This window comes from Hyla sarda, chromosome 2 (genome assembly GCF_029499605.1).
Source record: "Hyla sarda isolate aHylSar1 chromosome 2, aHylSar1.hap1, whole genome shotgun sequence".
Classification (NCBI taxonomy): Eukaryota; Metazoa; Chordata; class Amphibia; order Anura; family Hylidae; genus Hyla; species Hyla sarda.
The window spans coordinates 432,102,904-432,127,699 of NC_079190.1; the positions used below are offsets into that span (position 1 = coordinate 432,102,904).

General features: G+C 47.0%; 1 protein-coding gene across 1 annotated transcript in view; it reads right to left on the reverse strand.

Annotated features, from left to right (window-relative positions):
- Window positions 1-24,562, reverse strand: part of FOXN1 (forkhead box N1) — a 155,317-nt gene extending 130,755 nt beyond the window's left edge. Inside the window, exons 1-2 of the mRNA XM_056559106.1 lie at window positions 24,548-24,562; window positions 23,139-23,178 (exon numbers count right to left, since the gene is read on the reverse strand). The gene's annotated coding sequence lies outside the window, so the exon portion shown is untranslated. The remainder of the gene's footprint in view (window positions 1-23,138; window positions 23,179-24,547) is intronic.
- Between the last annotated feature and the right edge of the window lie 234 nt (window positions 24,563-24,796).

A 24,796-nucleotide genomic window follows, 5' to 3' on the forward strand; every position in this document is an offset into this window, starting at 1 on the left:
ACAGGTGAGACTCTGAGAGCGTATGCTGTGGCCCTACAAAAGGCCCTAGAGACTGTCCAGAAGTTAGATGGTATAACTCCCGAGCAGGGCAATAAAGTGATAATGGACATGTTTATTTATGGGGCTCATGCACAAGTGATTGAGTCTGGGACTGAATTGGAAGATATTTATATTCCCCTTGCACTTGTTCGCGACTGCCAAGCCCATACCACCACCATCACCTGCCCCCGCCCAGTTCAGACAACCCTGCCAGTTGCCACAGCCCCAGACTTGCAGAGTGTTAGGCAGGTCATTGAACAACTGACTAAAGCGGTTAAGGAGCTCGCCACCTGGCCTTCTCCACTCTCTTACCTAGAAAACCTCCCTCTGCTCCTGCTCCCCGCAACCCCAGTTACCGCACTCTTCTGCCCAATAGGTATTCTGGGTATAAGAGACCCTTGTGCACCTACTGTAACACGCCCGGCTATTGGAATATGCAGTGCTGGGATTTCAATGGATTCACCCTGAGGTCGAGGACCGTCCCTAAGGAAAACAGTCATCAGGTCCGATCACAGAACGACCTAAGTCAGGACTCTCACTTTATGTCGCAAGTAAAATGTCAATGCCGATGTACTATCCTGGATGACCCCAGGCGTATAGCCGCCCGAAGAAGAAGAGGAGGAGGTGCCTCCATTTTAACAGCGATTCGTCCATCAAAATGTTGTCACTACCCTTGTCGAGGGTGAACCAAAGCCAGAGAGGGTTAAAGAGGACCTCTATACTTGGAAGACTCTGCAAGATGAAAGCCGGGTCAAGGGAGACCTGATGGATTACCTCCTGGTGAAAAAGGTACTGACCCGACTGCGTAGGGCCCATTGTGACCATGAGTTGAAGCAACTGAGGAAACGACTGTTTGTTCACAAAGGACTGTTGTATCCTAATTCCTTGGATCCGGTCTCTGATGAACGACTAAATCAGATTCTGGTTCCCAGAAGAGATGCGGCTATGGTCCTCAACGCCTACCATGACCAGTCGGGACACTTTGGAAAAGATTCTACTGGATTAGAATCAGAGGAGAAGATTCTACTGGATTGGAATGTGGTGAACAACTACATCAGATTCTGGTTCCCAGAAGAGATGTGGCTATGGTCCTCAACTCCTACCATGACCAGTTGGGACACTTCGGAGAAGGTTCTACTGGACTGGGATGCGGAGTGATGTCGAGAAATGGTGTAGTGAATGTTCTAAAAAAGAAAGTTGCAACAGAACTCTAGGTAAAAAAAATGGAGGCTCTTAGCGCACTTTTTGATCAAAATGTGTCCCCCCATCCACCACGCGGAGGTGGCCTCAGACTGGAGGTGGTTTAGTCAATGGCTGATCCAACATGTCACACAGTCAGAGGCTATATGCACAGCAGAGGTGAGTTATCATGTTAGGGTCCTATCCGATATTAGGCCACCTCCGCGTGGTGGATGGGGGGACACATTATGATCAAAAAGTGCGCTAAGAGCCTCCATTTTTTGACCTAGAGTGCTGTTGCAACTTTCTTTTCTGTACATTTTGTATTTGCCACAGCAGCGGGCATCTGTGTATTAGGTTGTTGTGCTGGCTATTTTTCCTTTTGTTTTAGCAGTGAATATTCTGCCTGCAATGTTGCAAAAAATGGATGTAAGGACGCAAGGGCGCCCCTCCATCCCATCGAGAGCAACAGACCTAACCAGTTGGTCGTGCTAGACCAAGTGAAATTGGCTCCTACCTGATCGAAATACAACTACGCTCTCATTTTGGTCGACCACTTCTCCAAGTGAGTTGTCGTTGTTCCAGTCAAAGATCTCATGGCCAAAACGGCTGCACAAATGTTCTACTCTAAGTGGGTACAAACGATGGGATGCCCAGAGTCTGTCTTAAAGGGGTATTCCACTAGTCAGCTGATGACAGGGAGCCTGTCTGCTTCAATGGGTGGAGGGATCGCTTGGTGGGAGAGAGATCAATCTGCAACTAATGCAACGGCTGTAGGCACCCTGAGTGAAAACTACAGGTCTTTTGAATGTATGTAGCTCATTTATATTTCAATGGGTGGGGTGGCTGATGTGTGGGAGGGAGAAAAATGGAATTATGGGATTTGTAGGCAAAAAAGAAAAAACAAACAGGAAATACCAGTTCACAAAAAGTTAACCACAGTGTTATGGTAATCTCACAACATAGCTATTTAGCCCCAAGACAAGCGCAGATCCTTCCTAAGCTTGTCCATTACTGTCTGGCAGGTATGTACTAAAATCACCTTATGGTGGATAACTCCTTTAACTCACCATGGACCGGCCGTCGAGGCCCAACTATTTCAAGATTCCACGATTGTAAGAAGCTCAGGACTACCACCTACCATCCCCAAGGAAATGGGTTGTGTGAAAAGATTAATCAAGTGTTCATCCACATGCTGCGAGCAGACTCTGTGTCAACTCATGAGGAGTGGCCTCAACTGCTACCTAAACTGATAGAAATTTACAACAACATCGCCCACTGTTCCACTAGGTATACACCCTTCTAACTGATGATGGGGAGGCATGGACAGCTGCCTAAGGACTGGACCTTCAGGCTACAAGCTCCAGCTGACAACTCTCCCTTGTCACCCCATGAATGGGTATCTGATCATCAAAGGCGAATTCACAAGGCCCAAGAGATCGTCAATAAAAAAATGCAGGAAGCCCAACAGAGACAACAGGATGACTACAACCTCCATGCAGCTGCCAAACTTTTACTTTTTGGCAACAAAGTCTGGTTAAAGAAGTTCCCTAGAACAGACAAGTTGGACTCCATCTGGGAGACGGAACCTTACACAATAACGGCTATTCCCTACTCTGAGCTGATGTCTATGAAGTGCGAAAGCCTAATCGTGAACCACAGGTCGTCCATAGGAACCGTCTCAAACTCTGCCTGAAGGAGGACCGGCCAGTGCTTGTACAACCACCGCCTCCTCCATGTGTGGCGCCTGTTCGTGAATACGTTGAAAGGATACATCTTTCTATGGACATCCCAATGTTTTCGCCAACACAGCTAACATAAATCTGCCTACCTTTGGCTCCCGTCTTGTCTCCTTTGGCTCCAGTCTATGTATCCCCTACAAGAGTTCCAGAGGTGGTCCCTGCTCAAACAGTTCCTGTTCAACCAAGAGAAACACCTGCTGCACTTCCGGATATACCTCAGGATCCTGTTCCTAAAGAGGTGGTGCTGCGCAGATCTCAGCAGTCTACTCAGGGACAATTATCTGCTAGGTATTGAGAATAAATGAGTACATATTACTAGTCAGTAAAATAAAAAAAAATAAAAAATGTATAGTAGTACAATAGGATTGTATAGCTTGCAAGAAATGTATACATATAAGAATGTATAATAATCAGAAATGTATATATTACAAATTGTGTACAGCTATTGAGTTGGTATACAGTACAAAAATGTCTTATAAGGAGATATCCAATACTGAAAAATCTGAAAATAAGTACCTGCCACAGATTAGACCTTGACTCCATGATGCCACTGCACTTTTCATTATATGTCTGCCCCATCCCGTTTGTATGCTATGCCCCTGTGAAAATAGCAGCACTTCCTGGTTATGGAGCCTGAGCTCCCATCATCCTCTTCACTCTGAAAAAAATTACTTCCTCTCAAGTCTGTAACATAATGTACGCCCCCCACGCTTACAGCTCCTCCACCCCCCCCCCTGCTCTGTTTACACAGGACCTAACTTATCATGGGGAGGTTTCAAGTTTGCACAGGGAAAGCACTGAGCAGGAGATGTGTGAGGAGACATAATGCACTGCAGGGGCTGGGGATGATTTCTATATGCGAGGAGACATACTGCACTGCACGGGCTGGGGATGATTTCTATATGTGAGGAGACATACTGCACTGCACGGGCTGGGGATGATTTCTATATGTGAGGAGACATACTACACTGCAGGGGCTGGGGATGATTTCTATATGTGAGGAGACATACTGCACTGCACGGGCTGGGGATGATTTCTATATGTGAGGAGACATACTGCACTGCACGGGCTGGGGATGATTTCTATATGTGAGGAGACATACTGCACTGCACGGGCTGGGGATGATTTCTATATGTGAGGAGGCATACTGCACTGCACGGGCTGGGGATGATTTCTATATGTGAGGAGACATACTGCACTGCACGGGCTGGGGATGATTTCTATATGTGAGGAGACATACTGCACTGCACGGGCTGGGGATGATTTCTATATGTGAGGAGACATACTGCACTGCACGGGCTGGGGATGATTTCTATATGTGAGGAGACATACTACACTGCAGGGGCTGGGGATGATTTCTATATGTGAGGAGACATACTGCACTGCACGGGCTGGGGATGATTTCTATATGTGAGGAGACATACTGCACTGCACGGGCTGGGGATGATTTCTATATGTGAGGAGACATACTGCACTGCACGGGCTGGGGATGATTTCTATATGTGAGGAGGCATACTGCACTGCACGGGCTGGGGATGATTTCTATATGTGAGGAGACATACTGCACTGCACGGGCTGGGGATGATTTCTATATGTGAGGAGACATACTGCACTGCACGGGCTGGGGATGATTTCTATATGTGAGGAGACATACTGCACTGCACGGGCTTGGGGATGATTTCTATATGTGAGGAGGCATACTGCACTGCACGGGCTGGGGATGATTTCTATATGTGAGGAGACATACTGCACTGCACGGGCTGGGGATGATTTCTATATGTGAGGAGACATACTGCACTGCATGGGCTGGGGATGATTTCTATATGTGAGGAGACATACTGCACTGCACGGGCTGGGGATGATTTCTATATGTGAGGAGACATACTGCACTGCACGGGCTGGGGAAGATTTCTATATGTGAGGAGACATATTACACTGCAAGGGCTGGGGATGATTTCTATATGTGAGGAGACATACTGCACTGCACGGGCTGGGGATGATTTCTATATGTGAGGAGACATACTGCACTGCACGGGCTGGGGATGATTTCTATATGTGAGGAGACATACTGCACTGCACGGGCTGGGGATGATTTCTATATGTGAGGAGACATACTGCACTGCACGGGCTGGGGATGATTTCTATATGTGAGGAGACATATTACACTGCAGGGGCTGGGGATTGATTTCTATATGTGAGGAGACATATTACACTGCAAGGGCTGGGGATGATTTCTATATGTGAGGAGACATACTGCACTGCACGGGCTGGGGATGATTTCTATATGTGAGGAGACATACTACACTGCAGGGGCTGGGGATGATTTCTATATGTGAGGAGACATATTATACTGCACGGGCTGGGGATGGTTTCTATATGTGAGGAGACATATTACACTGCAAGGGCTGGGGATGATTTCTATATGTGAGGCGACATATTACACTGCAAGGGCTGTGGATGATTTCTATATGTGAGGAGACATACTGCACTGCACGGGCTGGGGATGATTTCTATATGTGAGGAGACATACTGCACTGCACAGGCTGGGGATGATTTCTATATGTGAGGAGAAATACTGCACTGCACGGGCTGGGGATGATTTCTATATGTGAGGAGACATACTGCACGGGCTGGGGATGATTTCTATATGTGAGGAGACATACTGCACTGCAAGGGTTGGGGATGATTTATATATGTGAGGAGACATACTGCACTGCAGGGGCTGGGGATGATTTCTATATGTGAGGAGACATATTACACTGTACGGGCTGGGGATGATTTCTATATGTGAGGAGACATAGTGAACTGCACGGGCTGGGGATGATTTCTATATGTGAGGAGACATACTGCACTGCAGGGGCTGGGGATGATTTCTATATGTGAGGAGACATACTGCACTGCACAGGCTGGGGATGATTTCTATATGTGAGGAGAAATACTGCACTGCACGGGCTGGGGATGATTTCTATATGTGAGGAGACATACTGCACTGCACGGGCTGGGGATGATTTCTATATGTGAGGAGACATACTGCACTGCACGGGCTGGGGATGATTTCTATATGTGAGGAGACATACTGCACTGCAGGGGATGATTTCTATATGTGAGGAGACATACTGCACTGCACGGGCTGGGGATGATTTCTATATGTGAGGAGACATATTACACTGCAGGGGCTGGGGAGGATTTCTATATGTGAGGAGACATACTGCACTGCACGGGCTGGGGATGATTTCTATATGTGAGGAGACATATTACACTGCAAGGGCTGGGGATGATTTCTATATGTGAGGAGACATACTGCACTGCACGGGCTGGGGATGATTTCTATATGTGAGGAGACATACTGCACTGCACGGGCTGGGGATGATTTCTATATGTGAGGAGACATATTACACTGCAGGGGCTGGGGAGGATTTCTATATGTGAGGAGACATACTGCACTGCACGGGCTGGGGATGATTTCTATATGTGAGGAGACATATTACACTGCAAGGGCTGAGGATGATTTCTATATGTGAGGAGACATACTGCACTGCACGGGCTGGGGATGATTTCTATATGTGAGGAGACATACTGCACTGCACGGGCTGGGGATGATTTCTATATGTGAGGAGACATACTGCACTGCACGGGCTGGGGATGATTTCTATATGTGAGGAGAAATACTGCACTGCACGGGCTGGGGATGATTTCTATATGTGAGGAGAAATACTGCACTGCACGGGCTGGGGATGATTTCTATATGTGAGGAGACATACTGCACTGCACGGGCTGGGGATGATTTCTATATGTGAGGAGGCATACTGCACTGCACGGGCTGGGGATGATTTCTATATGTGAGGAGACATACTGCACTGCACGGGCTGGGGATGATTTCTATATGTGAGGAGACATATTACACTGCAGGGGCTGGGGAGGATTTCTATATGTGAGGAGACATACTGCACTGCACGGGCTGGGGATGATTTCTATACGTGAGGAGACATATTACACTGCATGGGCTGGGGATGATTTCTATATGTGAGGAGACATATTACACTGCAAGGGCTGGGGATGATTTCTATATGTGAGGAGACATACTGCACTGCACGGGCTGGGGATGATTTCTATATGTGAGGAGACATATTACACTGCAGGGGCTGGGGATGATTTCTATATGTGAGGAGACATATTACACTGCAAGGGCTGGGGATGATTTCTATATGTGAGGAGACATACTGCACTGCACAGGCTGGGGATGATTTCTATATGTGAGGAGACATATTGTACTGCACGGGCTGGGGATGATTTCTATATGTGAGGAGACATATTACACTGCACGGGCTGGGGATGATTTCTATATATGAGGAGACATATTACACTGCACGCGCTGGGGATGATTTCTATATGTGAGGAGACATATTACACTGCACAGGCTGTGGATGATTTCTATATGTGAGGAGACATATTACACTGCACGGGCTGTGGATGATTTCTATATGTGAGGAGACATATTACACTTCACAGGCTGTGGATGATTTCTATATGTGAGGAGACATACTGCACTGCACGGGCTGGGGATGATTTCTATATGTGAGGAGACATACTGCACTGCAGGGGCTGGGGATGATTTCTATATGTGAGGAGACATATTACACTGCAAGGGCTGGGGATGATTTCTATATGTGAGGAGACATACTGCACTGCACGGGCTGGGGATGATTTCTATATGTGAGGAGACATACTGCACTGCACGGGCTGGGGATGATTTCTATATGTGAGGAGACATATTACACTGCAGGGGCTGGGGATGATTTCTATATGTGAGGAGACATATTACACTGCAAGGGCTGGGGATGATTTCTATATGTGAGGAGACATACTGCACTGCACAGGCTGGGGATGATTTCTATATGTGAGGAGACATATTGTACTGCACGGGCTGGGGATGATTTCTATATGTGAGGAGGCATATTGCACTGCACGGGCTGGGGATGATTTCTATATATGAGGAGACATATTACACTGCACGGGCTGGGGATGATTTCTATATGTGAGGAGACATATTACACTGCACAGGCTGTGGATGATTTCTATATGTGAGGAGACATATTACACTGCAGGGGCTGGGGATGATTTCTATATGTGAGGAGACATATTATACTGCACGGGCTGGGGATGATTTCTATATGTGAGGAGACATATTACACTGCACAGGCTGTGGATGATTTCTATATGTGAGGAGACATACTGCACTGCACGGGCTGGGGATGATTTCTATATGTGAGGAGACATATTATACTGCACGGGCTGGGGATGATTTCTATATGTGAGGAGACATATTACACTGCAGGGGCTGGGGATGATTTCTATATGTGAGGAGACATACTGCACTGCACGGGCTGGGGATGATTTCTATATGTGAGGAGACATAATGCACTGCACGGGCTGAGGATGATTTCTATATGTGAGGAGACATATTACACTGCACAGGCTGTGGATGATTTCTATATGTGAGGAGACATATTACACTACACGGGCTGGGGATGATTTCTATATGTGAGGAAACATATTACATTACAGGGGCTGGGGATGATTTCTATATGTGAGGAGACATATTACACTGCACGGGCTGGGGATGATTTCTATATGTGAGGAGACATACTGCATTGCAGGGGCTGGGGATAATTTCTATATGTGAGGAGACATACTGCACTGCACGGGCTGGGGATGATTTCTATATGTGAGGAGACATACTGCACTGCACGGGCTGGGGATGATTTCTATATGTGAGGAGACATATTACACTGCAGGGGCTGGTGGTGTATAGACTACAGGGAATAAATATCATTCTGGGATGATTTCTACGTGTCAGGGGGGGGGGGGGGACGGACTCCTGAATGACATGCTGGGAGTTGTAGTGCCTGTTATGTGTGTGCAGGGCTGGACTGGCCTAGCGGGATACCGGGCAAATTCCCGCCAGGCCGCGCGCCCTCTGGGCCGGAAGTGTCTGGAGGACAGGCTGCCTGAGTCCCGACAAATCACTGTATCAGTCTGTCAGGACCTGTGTGCTTGGCAGGTGCAGCATTACACACAGGTCCTGAGACGCCTGACAGGCTGATACAGTGAGCGGAGGTCCGGAGGTCTGGGGGCTGCAGAGTCTTTACTGGGAGCTGTACAGACAAGACACTCACCTCGGCCTCTACTCTCTGCCTTCTCACTGCTCCTGGTTTCTCCTCCTGCTCCTCCTGTCGGCACAATGACTGCAGCTGCTCGGGGGAAGATCTACTATGCTGGGTGAGAGGAAAGGGGACCTAATGCTATTACCATGTAAGGGAAAGGGGTGAGAGTCCTGTTACGTAGTGTGTGATGTGGGGGGGGGGGGGTCTGGAGAGGAGGGACCTGTGATGTGGGGGGGGGGGCCTGGAGAGGGGGAACCTGTGATGTGGGGGGGGGGGGCCTGGAGAGGGGGAACCTGCGATGTGGGGGGGGGGGGCTGGAGAGGGGGAACCTGTGATGTGGGGGGGGGGGGCTGGAGAGGGGGAACCTGTGATGGGGGAGCTGGAGATGGGGGACATGTGATGTGGGGGGCTGGAGAGGGGGGACATGTGATGTGGGGGGGATGGAGAGAGGGGACATATGATGTGAGGGGGACATGTGATGTGGGGGGGGGAGCTGGAGAGGGGGGACCTGTGATGTGGGGGGGGGGGGGCTGGAGAGGGGGGGGGACCTGTGATGTGGGGGGCTGTTATGTGGGGTGGGGGGTGGCCTCTAAGGAGAGAGGACCTGCTGTTACTACTTTGTAAGAGAGAGGCACTTTGGTTTTCTTTTATTGCAATTTAAGTTGTTAGTTAATGAAAAATAATAAATCATTTTTTATATTTAACTACAGTTAAGGGGAATGTTTTATTATTTTTATGCTGCCTAAACAGTGGGCAGCATAAAACTGGTGCAGGCATCACGATCCCAGGACACTAGGAAAAACACTGAGACACTCGGTCATTCAGAGTAATCTTAGTTTGAAAATCCTGCTGAAACCCCGGAAATTTGTCCCTGGGCTGGTCTCAGCGGGGCAGGTGACGCATCTCTCCCTATGCCAATGGTCTCCAAACTGTGGACCTCCAGCTGTTGCTTAACTAAAACTCCCAGCAAAACTACAACTCCCAACATGCCCAGACCATTTTTGGAACAACTAGCAGTCCACAGTTTGGAGCCCTAGTCCCTATACAGTTAAATTCCTCGCTTCTGCACTACTACTGGAATTCTGTTCCTGGTATCTGGCACTTCCGGGTTAGGTGACGTGACGTCATAAGGCTAGCTATCCAATCAGCGGCTGAGGCTGTACATTGCTTCGGCCCATAACTGAATGAGCCCAGAAGCGCTGGACACTGGGAACTGAATTTCGTGATTCTGGCGGTAGCGCAAGAGCAAGGAAGAAAGGTTTTTTTTTTAATACTGTCTTCCCCAAGTGGATTTTACATAGCGTTAATACCACATTTCTGCCACAACAAAGCTTTCTTATGGAGGCCTGGCAAATCAAATGTCAAGCTTCCCTGTCCCTTCCCTGCAGCCGGCGGCTGCCACAATGACACAATGCTGTGGGGCTGGTATGATCATTTTTCCAGGGTTGGTTTTTAACCCCAGTTCTACCCTGGGTGGGGAGAGAGATATAGCTAGCTAAGGCGGCATTCACACCACAATTGTTACATACCGGATCTGGCTGGGAGATGTGAAAACCAGGCGCTCCCGTATCTCAGCCGGACCCCGCCCACATCTCATTTGAATAAGCCGACTGGAGTCAGATAATGACTCCAGTCGGCTCAGTTTTGCCCCGTATCCAGTTTTGTGACCGGACTTAAAACTGTAGTATACCACGGTTTTAAGTCTGGTCACAAAACCGGATATGGGGCAAAAAAATGCCGACCGGAGTCAAAATGAATGAGATGGGGGCTGGGATGGGGGCTGAGATACGGGAGTGCCTGGTTTTCACATGTCCCTATCGGATCCGGTCCCGTATGTATCAATCGTGGTGTGAATGCAGCCTAATGTGGAATGGAGGTAGAAGTGGGAAGAAGCCTGCCTACCTACCTAATATATTAAAGGGGTACTCCGCCCCTAGACATCTTATCCCCTATCCAAAGGATAGGGGATAAGATGTCAGATCGCTGGGGTCCCGCTGCTGGGGACCCCGGGGATCGCTGCTGCAGCACCCCGCTATCATTACTGCGCAGAGCGAGATCGCTCTGCACGTAATGACGGGCAATACAGGGGCCGGAGCATCGTTACGTCATGGCTCCGCCCCTCATGATGTCACGGCCCGCCCCGTCAATACAAGTCTATGGGAGGGGGCGTGGCGGTCATCACGCCCCCTGCCATAGACTTGCCTTAAGGGGACGGGCCGTGATGTCATGAGGGGCGGAGCCATGACATCACGCTGCTCCGGCCCCTGTATCGCCCGTCATTACGCACAGAGCGAACTCGCTCTGTGCAGTAATGATGGCGGAGTGCTGCAGTGGGACCGCGGCGATCTAACATCTTATCCCCTATCCTTTGGATAGGGGATAAGATGCCAGGGGCGGAGTACCCCTTTAAGGCTGAACATTTACTTAGCTAAGAAGGGGAGAGGGAAGGGGGGCACCTTTGTAGTGTTGGTATCTATCTGTATATGATCACTGTATGGAGTTAACCTTGGTCTTTGACAAGTGGATTTTTTTCAGTAGCAGTGTGGGGATATTAGTCATTCTGCAGTGATACTGGTCATGATGTGGCGGTATTACTTGTCCCTTGTATACTGATATTGATAATGCATGTGGGGGAACTATACTGCACCTAATGTGGGGGAACTATACTGCACCTAATGTGGGGAATTATACTGCACCTAATGTGAGGGAACTATACTGCACCTAATGTGGGGGACTATACTGCACCTAATGTGGGGGAACTACACTGCACCTAATGTAGGGGAACTACACTGCACCTAATGTGGGGGAACTACTGTATACTGAACCTAATGTGGGGAATTATACTGCACCTAATGTGGGGGAACTACTGTATACTGCACCTAATGTGGGGGAACTACTGTATACTGCACCTAATGTGGGGGAACTACTGTATACTGCACCTAATGTGGGGGACTACTGTATACTGCACCTAATGTGGGGGGACTACTGTATACTGCACCTAATGTGGGGAACTACTATATACTGCACATAATGTGGGGGGACTACTGTATACTGCACCTAATGTGGGGAACTACTGTATACTGCACCTAATGTGGGGGGACTACTGTATACTGCACCTAATGTGGGGAACTACTGTATACTGCACCTAATGTGGGGAACTACTGTATACTACACCTACTGTGGGGGGACTACTGTATACTGCACCTAATGTAGGGAACTACTGTATACTGCACCTAATGTGGGGAACTACTCTATACTGCACCTAATGTGGGGGGACTACTGTATACTGCACCTAATGTGGGAGACTATACTGGACCTAATGTGGGGAACTATACTGCACATAATGTGGGGAACTATACTGCCAACCTAATGTGGGGGAACTATACTGCACCTAATGTGGGGGAACTATACTGCACCTAATGTGGAGAACTATACTGCACCTAATGTGGAGAACTATACTGCACCTAATGTGGAGAGCTATACTGCACCTAATGTGTGGGACTATACTGCAACTAATGTGGGGAACTATACTGCACCTAATGTGGGGAACTATACTGCACCTAATGTGGGGAGCTATACTGCACCTAATGTGGGGGAAGTATACTGCACCTAATGGGGGGGGGACTATATACTGCACCTAATGTGGGGGAACTATACTGCCAACCAAATGTGGGGAGCTATACTGCACCTAATGTGGGGGAAGTATACTGCACCTAAAGAGGGGGGGGGGACTATATTCTGCACCTAATGTGGGGGAACTATACTGCCAACCTAATGTGGAGGGAACTATACTGCACCTAATGTGGAGAACTATACTGCACCTAATGTGGTAAACTATACTGCACCTAATGTGTGGGACTATACTGCACCTAATGTGGGGAGAACTATACTGCACCTAATGTGGGGAACTATACTGCATCTAATGTGGGGAACTATACTGCACCTAATGTGGGGGAAGTATACTGCACCTAATGAGGGGGGGGCTATATACTGCACCTAATGTGGGGGAACTATACTGCCAACCTAATGTGGGGAGCTATACTGCACCTAATGTGGAGGGAACTGCAGTGCACATAATGTGGGGGAACTGTACTGCACCTAATGTGGGGAACTATACTGCACCTAATGTGGGGGACTATACTGCACCTAATGTGGGGAGAACTATACTGCACCTAATGTGGGGAGAACTATACTGCACCTAATGTGGGGAGAACTTTATGGCACCTAATGTGGGGGACTATACTGCACCTAATGTGGGGAGAACTATACTGCACCTAATGTGGGGAGAACTTTACGGCACCTAATGTGGGGGACTATACTGCACCTAATGTGGGGAGAACTATACTGCACCTAATGTGGGGAGAACTATACTGCACCTAATGTGGGGAGAACTTTATGGCACCTAATGTGGGGGACTATACTGCACCTAATGTGGGGAGAACTATACTGCACCTAATGTGGGGGAACTATACTGTACCTAATGTGGGGAGAACTTTACTGCACCTAATGTGGGGAACTATACTACACCTAATGTGGGGGAACTATACTGCACCTAATGTGGGGAGAACTATACTGCACCTAATGTGGGGAGAACTTTACGGCACCTAATGTGGGGGACTATACTGCACCTAATGTGGGGAGAACTATACTGCACCTAATGTGGAGGGAACTGCAGTGCACATAATGTGGGGGAACTGTACTGCACCTAATGTGGGGAACTATACTGCACCTAATGTGGGGGACTATACTGCACCTAATGTGGGGAGAACTATACTGCACCTAATGTGGGGAGAACTATACTGCACCTAATGTGGGGAGAACTTTATGGCACCTAATGTGGGGGACTATACTGCACCTAATGTGGGGAGAACTATACTGCACCTAATGTGGGGAGAACTTTACGGCACCTAATGTGGGGGACTATACTGCACCTAATGTGGGGAGAACTATACTGCACCTAATGTGGGGAGAACTATACTGCACCTAATGTGGGGAGAACTTTATGGCACCTAATGTGGGGGACTATACTGCACCTAATGTGGGGAGAACTATACTGCACCTAATGTGGGGGAACTATACTGTACCTAATGTGGGGAGAACTTTACTGCACCTAATGTGGGGAACTATACTACACCTAATGTGGGGGAACTATACTGCACCTAATGTGGGGAGAACTATACTGCACCTAATGTGGGGAGAACTTTACGGCACCTAATGTGGGGGACTATACTGCACCTAATGTGGGGAGAACTATACTGCACCTAATGTGGGGAGAACTATACTGCACCTAATGTGGGGAGAACTTTATGGCACCTAATGTGGGGGACTATACTGCACCTAATGTGGGGAGAACTATACTGCACCTAATGTGGGGGAACTATACTGTACCTAATGTGGGGAGAACTTTACTGCACCTAATGTGGGGAACTATACTACACCTAATGTGGGGGAACTATACTGCACCTAATGTGGGGAGAACTATACTGCACTTAATGTGGGGGAACTATACAGCCAACCTAATGTGGGGGAACTATACTGCACCTAATGTGGGGGACTACACTGCACCTAATGTGGGGGAACTGTACTGCACCTAATGTGGGGAACTATACTGCACCTAATGTGGGGGACTATACTGCACCTAATGTGGGGAGAACTATACTGCACCTAATGTGGGGAGAACTATACGGCACCTAATGTGGGGGACTATACTGCACCTAATGTGGGAAACTATACTGCACCTAATGTGTGGGACTATACTGCACCTAATGTGGGGAACTATACAGCACCTAATGTGGAGAACTATACTGCACCTAATGTGGGGGAAGTATACTGCACCTAAAGAGGGGGGGCTATATACTGCACCTAATGTGGGGGAACTATACTGCCAACCTAATGTGGGGAGCTATACTGCATCTAATGTGGAGGAAACTGCAGTGCACCTAATGTGGGGGAACTGTACTGCACCTAATGTGGGGAACTATACTGCACCTAATGTGGGGGACTATACTGCACCTAATGTGGGGAGAACTATACTGCACCTAATGTGGGGAGAACTATACGGCACCTAATGTGGGGAGAACTATACTGCACCTAATGTGGGGAGAACTATACTGCACCTAATGTGGGGGACTACACTGCACCTAATGTGGGGGAACTGTACTGCACCTAATGTGGGGAGAACTTTACTGCACCTAATGTGGGGAACTATACTACACCTAATGTGGGGGAACTATACTGCACCTAATGTGGGGAGAACTATACTGCACTTAATGTGGGGGAACTATACAGCCAACCTAATGTGGGGGAACTATACTGCACCTAATGTGGGGGACTACACTGCACCTAATGTGGGGGAACTGTACTGCACCTAATGTGGGGAACTATACTGCGCCTAATGTGGGGGACTATACTGCACCTAATGTGGGGAGAACTATACTGCACCTAATGTGGGGAGAACTATACGGCACCTAATGTGGGGGACTATACTGCACCTAATGTGGGAAACTATACTGCACCTAATGTGTGGGACTATACTGCACCTAATGTGGGGAACTATACTGCACCTAATGCGGGGAACTATACTGCACCTAATGTGGGGGAAGTATACTGCACCTAAAGAGGGGGGACTATATACTGCACCTAATGTGGGGGAACTATACTGCCAACCTAATGTGGGGAGCTATACTGCATCTAATGTGGAGGGAACTGCAGTGCACCTATTGTGGGGGAACTGTACTGCACCTAATGTGGGGAACTATACTGCACCTAATGTGGGGGACTATACTGCACCTAATGTGGGGAGAACTATACTGCACCTAATGTGGGGAGAACTATACGGCACCTTATGTGGGGAGAACTATACTGCACCTAATGTGGGGGAACTATACTGTACCTAATGTGGGGAGAACTTTACTGCACCTAATGTGGGGAACTATACTACACCTAATGTGGGGGAACTATACTGCACCTAATGTGGGGAGAACTATACTGCACCTAATGTGGGGGAACTATACAGCCAACCTAATGTGGGGGAACTATACTGCACCTAATGTGGGGGACTACACTGCACCTAATGTGGGGGAACTGTACTGCACCTAATGTGGGGGAACTATACTGCACCTAATGTGGGGGACTATACTGCACCTAATGTGGGGAGAACTATACTGCACCTAATGTGGGGAGAACTATACGGCACCTAATGTGGGGGACTATACTGCACCTAATGTGGGGAGAACTATACTGCACCTAAAGTGGGGGAACTATACTGTACCTAATGTGGGGAGAACTTTACTGCACCTAATGTGGGGAACTATACTGCACCTAATGTGTGGGAACTATACTGCACCTAATGTGGGAATTATACTGCACCTAATGTGAGGGAACTATACTGCACCTAATGTGGGGGACTATACTGCACCTAATGTGGGGGAACTGTACTGCACCTAATGTGGGGAACTATACTGCACCTAATGTGGGGGACTATACTGCACCTAATGTGGGGAGAACTATACTGCACCTAATGTGGGGAGAACTATACGGCACCTAATGTGGGGAGAACTATACTGCACCTAATGTGGGGAGAACTATACTGCACCTAATGTGGGGGAACTATACTGTACCTAATGTGGGGAGAACTTTACTGCACCTAATGTGGGGAACTATACTACACCTAATGTGGGGGAACTATACTGCACCTAATGTGGGGAGAACTATACTGCACCTAATGTGGGGGAACTATACAGCCAACCTAATGTTGGGGAACTATACTGCACCTAATGTGGGGGACTACACTGCACCTAATGTGGGGGAACTGTACTGCACCTAATGTGGGGGAACTATACTGCACCTAATGTGGGGGACTATACTGCACCTAATGTGGGGAGAACTATACTGCACCTAATGTGGGGAGAACTATACGGCACCTAATGTGGGGGACTATACTGCACCTAATGTGGGGAGAACTATACTGCACCTAAAGTGGGGGAACTATACTGTACCTAATGTGGGGAGAACTTTACTGCACCTAATGTGGGGAACTATACTGCACCTAATGTGTGGGAACTATACTGCACCTAATGTGGGAATTATACTGCACCTAATGTGAGGGAACTATACTGCACCTAATGTGGGGGACTATACTGCACCTAATGTGGGGGAACTACACTGCACCTAATGTGGGGGAACTACTGTATACTGAACCTAATGTGGGGGAACTACTGTATACTGCACCTAATGTGGGGAATTATACTGCACCTAATGTGGGGGAACTACTGTATACTGCACCTAATGTGGGGGAACTATTGTATACTACACCTAATGTGGGGGAACTACTGTATACTGCACCTAATGTGGGGGAACTACTGTATACTGCACCTAATGTGGGGGAACTACTGTATACTGCACCTAATGTGGGGGACTACTGTATACTGCACCTAATGTGGGGGGACTACTGTATACTGCACCTAATGTGGGGAACTACTATATACTGCACATAATGTGGGGGGACTACTGTATACTGCACCTAATGTGGGGAACTACTGTATACTGCACCTAATGTGGGGGGACTACTGTATACTGCACCTAATGTGGGGAACTACTGTATACTGCACCTAATGTGGGGAACTACTGTATACTACACCTACTGTGGGGGGACTACTGTATACTGCACCTAATGTAGGGAACTACTGTATACTGCACCTAATGTGGGGAACTACTATATACTGCACCTAATGTGGGGGGACTACTGTATACTGCACCTAATGTGGGAGACTATACTGGACCTAATGTGGGGAACTATACTGCACATAATGTGGGGAACTATACTGCCAACCTAATGTGGGGGAACTATACTGCACCTAATGTGGGGGAACTATACTGCACCTAATGTGGAGAACTATACTGCACCTAATGTGGAGAACTATACTGCACCTTATGTGGAGAGCTATACTGCACCTAATGTGGGGAGCTATACTGCACCTAATGTGGGGGAAGTATACTGCACCTAATGAGGGGGGGGGACTATATACTGCACCTAATGTGGGGGAACTATACTGCCAACCAAATGTGGCGAGCTATACTGCACCTAATGTGGGGGAAGTATACTGCACCTAAAGAGGGGGGGACTATATACTGCACCTAATGTGGGGGAACTATACTGCCAACCTAATGTGGAGGGAACTATACTGCACCTAATGTGGAGAACTATACTGCACCTAATGTGGTAAACTATACTGCACCTAATGTGTGGGACTATACTGCACCTAATGTGGGGAACTATACTGCACCTAATGTGGGGAACTATACTGCATCTAATGTGGGGAACTATACTGCACCTAATGTGGGGGAAGTATACTGCACCTAATGAGGGGGGGGGGGGGCTATATACTGCACCTAATGTGGGGGAACTATACTGCCAACCTAATGTGGGGAGCTATACTGCACCTAATGTGGAGGGAACTGCAGTGCACATAATGTGGGGGAACTGTACTGCACCTAATGTGGGGAACTATACTGCACCTAATGTGGGGAGAACAATATTGCACCTAATGTGGGGAGAACTATACTGCACCTAATGTGGGGAGAACTTTACGGCACCTAATGTGGGGGACCTTACTGCACCTAATGTGGGGAGAACTATACTGCACCTAATGTGGGGAGAACTATACTGCACCTAATGTGGGGAGAACTTTATGGCACCTAATGTGGGGGACTATACTGCACCTAATGTGGGGAGAACTATACTGCACCTAATGTGGGGAGAACTTTACGGCACCTAATGTGGGGGACTATACTGCACCTAATGTGGGGAGAACTATACTGCACCTAATGTGGGGGAACTATACTGTACCTAATGTGGGGAGAACTTTACTGCACCTAATGTGGGGAACTATACTACACCTAATGTGGGGGAACTATACTGCACCTAATGTGGGGGGAACTATACTGCACCTAATGTGGGGGACTACACTGCACCTAATGTGGGGGAACTGTACTGCACCTAATGTGGGGAACTATACTGCACCTAATGTGGGGGACTATGCTGCACCTAATGTGGGGAGAACTATACTGCACCTAATGTGGGGAGAACTATACGGCACCTAATGTGGGGGGACTATACTGCACCTAATGTGGGAAACTATACTGCACCTAATGTGTGGGACTATACTGCACCTAATGTGGGGAACTATACTGCACCTAATGTGGGGAACTATACTGCACCTAATGTGGGGGAAGTATACTGCACCTAAAGAGGGGGGGACTATATACTGCACCTAATGTGGGGGAACTATACTGCCAACCTAATGTGGGGAGCTATACTGCATCTAATGTGGAGGGAACTGCAGTGCGCCTAATGTGGGGGAACTGTACTGCACCTAATGTGGGGAACTATACTGCACCTAATGTGGGGGACTATACTGCACCTAATGTGGGGAGAACTATACTGCACCTAATGTGGGGAGAACTATACGGCACCTAATGTGGGGGACTACACTGCACCTAATGTGGGGAGAACTATACTGCACCTAATGTGGGGGAACTATACTGTACCTAATGTGGGGAGAACTTTACTGCACCTAATGTGGGGAACTATACTACACCTAATGTGGAGGAACTATACTGCACCTAATGTGGGGAGAACTATACTGCACCTAATGTGGGGGACTACACTGCTCCTAATGTGGGGGAACTGTACTGCACCTAATGTGGGGGAACTATACTGCACCTAATGTGGGGGACTATACTGCACCTAATGTGGGGAGAACTATACTGCACCTAATGTGGGGAGAACTATACGGCACCTAATGTGGGGGACTATACTGCACCTAATGTGGGGAGAACTATACTGCACCTAAAGTGGGGGAACTATACTGTACCTAATGTGGGGAGAACTTTACTGCACCTAATGTGGGGAACTATACTGCACCTAATGTGGGGGAACTATACTGCACCTAATGTGTCTATCCAGCATGGCCTGCACTAAATTCTCCTGTCTACTACAAGTCCCAGCAATCCTGAGAGGTCTCTGTGTCACTGGTCACCTCATAGGGCCCTAGCTGTATTGTATAGACTGTAACAACTGTCAACCCTCAGTAAAGCTACCGTTTTCCGTAACTTGGCGTCGGTGTCTTCATTGGTCCTGTGCCTAGCCCAGGATCCAGCGGTATTCCTTCGGGTGGTTAAGGCTAAACCATGCCCAGGTGTCACAAACACAAGGGGTTGATACCATCTGCCCCTAGGGCAACAACATCTGCCCTGCACCACACAGCCCCCCATTACCACAACTTTTGGCATCACGAACACGGGTGTGTGCCTTATGCCACAAGTCCTCCACCCTAGTCTGAACTGTGTCCAATATTATCTACAAGAAAATCGCATGCCGATGCGGATAAAGTTTGCGCCAGAAAGTGTACGGGACTTTGTCTATGTCACTTATTATTAAAGAAAACCCTGAAGTCGTGAACATCATGTGCAAAATTTGCACTGAAGTAATGTTATGTCCAAAAGGATCCCACCATGGCCAGTGTTCCTCCCCCGGGCGTGGAAGCCAAGTTGTAGTTCCTCGTCCCAAGTGGAACTTGAAAGGTCTACTGGACTATTCATCCATGCAGTGTGACATTACAAAGTGATGTGTCAGGCACCAGTCTGTTGAGCCTGACACATCATTTTGTAATTTCCTATCCCTTTTTCCTCAACTAAGCAAAGATTACACTTGAACATTGCTAAGTTTTATAACGTTAACATGTGCTACTACAGTATGTATGGTCACTTTCATTTGGCTGGAATTCTGCTTTAACCATCCAAAAATAGATTTTGCAAACATTTTTGCGCAATTTTGCCACTCTGCACAGGCACAGGGATTTATAAATTCTCCCCTATATAATAGTGTGGACAATATTGGCAGATGCTAATTTTTTCCACACTATGGGGGAAATTTATCAAACTTATGTCAGAAAACTTTATCGATTTTTGAGCAAAGCCTTGATGAATTCCCCCAATGTGTACTGATACTTTGGATGAATGAAGATTCTGGCCCTCATTTACTTAGAAAATTGGGTTGTAAGTCTATCTTGCTTTCTTACCCGACTGCTTTTTTCCCCTGGTATTTATTATTATTGTCGCATCCTGTTTGTCGCACGTGGGTTTTGTTGGTTTTGGTTTCCAACTCCTCTGAGTTGTCGGGAAAAAATCCACAACAATTCAACAAATTCGGGTTGGAAACCTTTATAAATACGTGAGATAGCTCATAAATGTCGGGTTACGCCCCTTTTTCGGGTTTGGGAGAATCCACATCGGGTCCGTCGGGAAAAAATGTTGCATTGTGTCGCAGACTGGCGCACGATGTCTGCGACATGTCGCAGACAAAGATGCGACAAAAAAAAAACAACAAAACAAGTCGGGTTTAGAATAGTAAATGAGGGCCAATGTGTAAATGGATGCTGGAGTACTGTTTTCTGCGAGTAGAGCACTGCTTTATCATCTTGTGTTCTTTAGGTGGCCCTTTGATGTGCTAACAATTAGAGTTTGGCTGGTGCTGTGCTCACTTGCTTTTGTTTGGCTTTATGAACCATTAATCTCAGCCTACTATTTCTGCACGGGTTGTTGGCCATTTTAAGGCTGGATTCACACATTCAGCTTTTATGCAGTTTTTAGTGCAGTATTTTAATCCAAAGCCAGAAGGTGGCAGCAAAGATCGGTGGGGTATAATACTTTCTTCTATACCTCTCCTTTCCTTTGTATTCAATCCTGGCTTTTGTAAAAAGAAAAAATGCATGAAAAACAGTCCCAATTTGTCAAATTACAAAGAAAGTAAGAAAAGCTGTGGCACTTATCCAGTGGAAAAAAAACATCAACGGACATACTGCTCAGTGGAAACACTGGAAAGAGCAACAATCGCTTTGTGCTGTATGTGCTTCATTATGCCATTACAGAGTCAGACTGAAGTGCATGCAGTTTTTATGTCCCAGTTGTGTGTCACAGATTTACTTCCTTTTTTAGTGATTTGTATTATTGCTATTTCTACACTATACTGCTAAGCACCTGCAGTGTTCCCAATGGGATATAGACTATAAACCACCACATCCTTGACATAAGCTTGTAAAGTGACTCTATGGGAAACTTGAAGTTCATCCCCACTCTAGCAACCATTGACATCTGTACCCTTAAAGGGGTACTCCGCCCCTTGACATCCTATCCCCTATCCAAAGGATAGGGGATAAGATGTCTGATTGCAGGGGTCCCCCCCGCTGGGGACCCCTGCAATCTCCCTGCTGCACCCAGCGTTTGTTTAGAGCATTGGGTACAGCACCAGAGGCTCGTGAAAGTCTATGGGGGGCGTGGCGTCCATCACGCCCCCTCCCATAGACTTGCATTGAGGGGGCATGGTCGTAACATCACGAGCGTGGCGTGGCGTGGCAGTGACATCACGAGCCTCTGCCCTGCATTGCCAATCATCCGTCACAGAGTGAAGTTCGTTCCATGCACCAGATGTCTGGGGTGCCGCAGCCAAGATTGTGGTGGTCCCCAGCAGCGGGACCCCCGCGATCAGACATCTTATCCCCTATCTTTAGGATAGGGGATAAGATGTCTAGGGGCAGAGTACTCCTTTAACCATGACCGTGGACCAGGAGGCAAGCTCAGGGCAGTTTTACAGGTCACTCCAACCAATAAAACTACCCTGAGATATTCTAAGAAATTATCAGAAAAAATGGGAATATTCAATTTTCGAGAATGGGGACAATCATGTAAACAATAGGGAACAGCAGCCATTCCATTATAGGGATGTAGGACTCTCTGCACAATAATATTGAATTGACATGTTGCCTATTTAATGCAGATTATCAGTGTATATAAGGTAAGAATTTAAAAAACATGTGGGTATGATTTTAAAAACTCCAGTCATATGTAATGGAATGGAAATCACTGCAAATTTCACCTTTTAAAAGCTTAGTGCTTCTAAATCTACATCAAAATACACATTTTGTGAAATAGTAGTAGATTGTGAGTAGTAGATTACCACAAAGTGACGTGTTTACACCATCAGCTGCAGTTGTTGCCTGTAATATACAGATGACATTTTACTGCAGTGTCTGAAATCTTAGTAAGTAACTGAGATGCCTGAGGCTGGATTTATACATACTATTTTGATATGTTTAGCCAAAAGCAGGGTACAAAACGCAGAACATCTTCTCATCTTTCCATTACACTTTTTCCCTCTGTTGATTCTGCTCCTGGTTATGGTAAAAAATACAGAACAAAAGGCTATGTGTGTGTGTGCGTATCTATTCTAACACAGCAATCCTAAAGCCTTACAAAATAAGCAAAACACATTACACTCTTGCAAAACTATCACTCCCAACAGCTGGAGGTACACTGGTTGGAAAACACGGCATTAGGCTAATACTTATTAAGGGTATGGTCACACATAGCGTATACGCAGTGTATTTAAGCAGCGGGAAATATGCTGCACACTTCTCCACCGCAGCCCTCTGTGTGCAGTAAGGTTTATAGGCACGCCCGTGCATCACAGTCATGGCAGTATACTCGGCCTACTTCCAAAATATACATATACTTTGTGTGACCCTACCCTAATATGCACCAACACTTTTTTGGATGAATGTGAGTGACATTGTTGAAGTAAGGTTGTAGGCAAGAAAGGATTGAATACTCTTGGTCTTTGTCATTTCCTTTATTAACCCTAATTGGTATTTTTGAAGTGGAATTGGACCAATGCGTCACTGATAGAGATGAGCGAACTTACAGTAAATTCGATTTGTCACGAACTTCTCGGCTCGGCAGTTGATGACTTTTCCTGCATAAATTAGTTCAGCTTTCAGGTGCTCCGGTGGGCTGAAAAAGGTGGATACAGTCCTAGGAGACTCTTTCCTAGGACTGTATCCACCTTTTCCAGCCCACCGGAGCACCTGAAGGCTGAACTAATTTACGCAGGAGCCGAGAAGTTCGTGACGGATCGAATTTACTGTAAGTTCGCTCATCTCTAGTCACTGATCAACACATGAAAAACTAAAGGTACCCATAAACATGGAATATCTGTCACCTGAACATTTGTATGACAACAGCTATCTGTCACAATCCATCCATACAAATGTATTCTGAATGGAGAGAGGAGGGTTAAGCCGATACCAGTCTCCTCGGGGGGCAGCATATCTTTTTGAGAACAAAACAAATTGGCAGTTGAAAAACTCTTACCCCAACATTAGGAAAGAGCTGCAAGATCCCCTTCCATAGTCCCATACAGCACCAATAGTTTATCTTGTGGATGTGCGGCTATGTTTCTGTTACTCTATTTTTGTTTTCCAATAGTTTATCTTGCTTTGGCAGGAAACGTGACATTGCCATGTGCATGTTCTTTCAACTACTTTCCACAAACATTACATAGAATTTACCCATCAGCATATCACTTACCTTCTACTATGTTCAGATATGCTGCTTCAGCATTTTCTGGTTTCAACTTGTACACTGTGTGGCAGAATCTTTGATTGACAGGATATCTAGATATTCGATTAAGATTTTAGGAATATCCCATTACAGTGGCATGAGATTATTATGATATGAAAACTTCAAAGATTGCACGAAACACATCCCCGTCTCATAGCCAAAATGCTTTCTCATTGCATACACAAGTAGATTTTAGCAGGTGTCTTTATCTGTGTG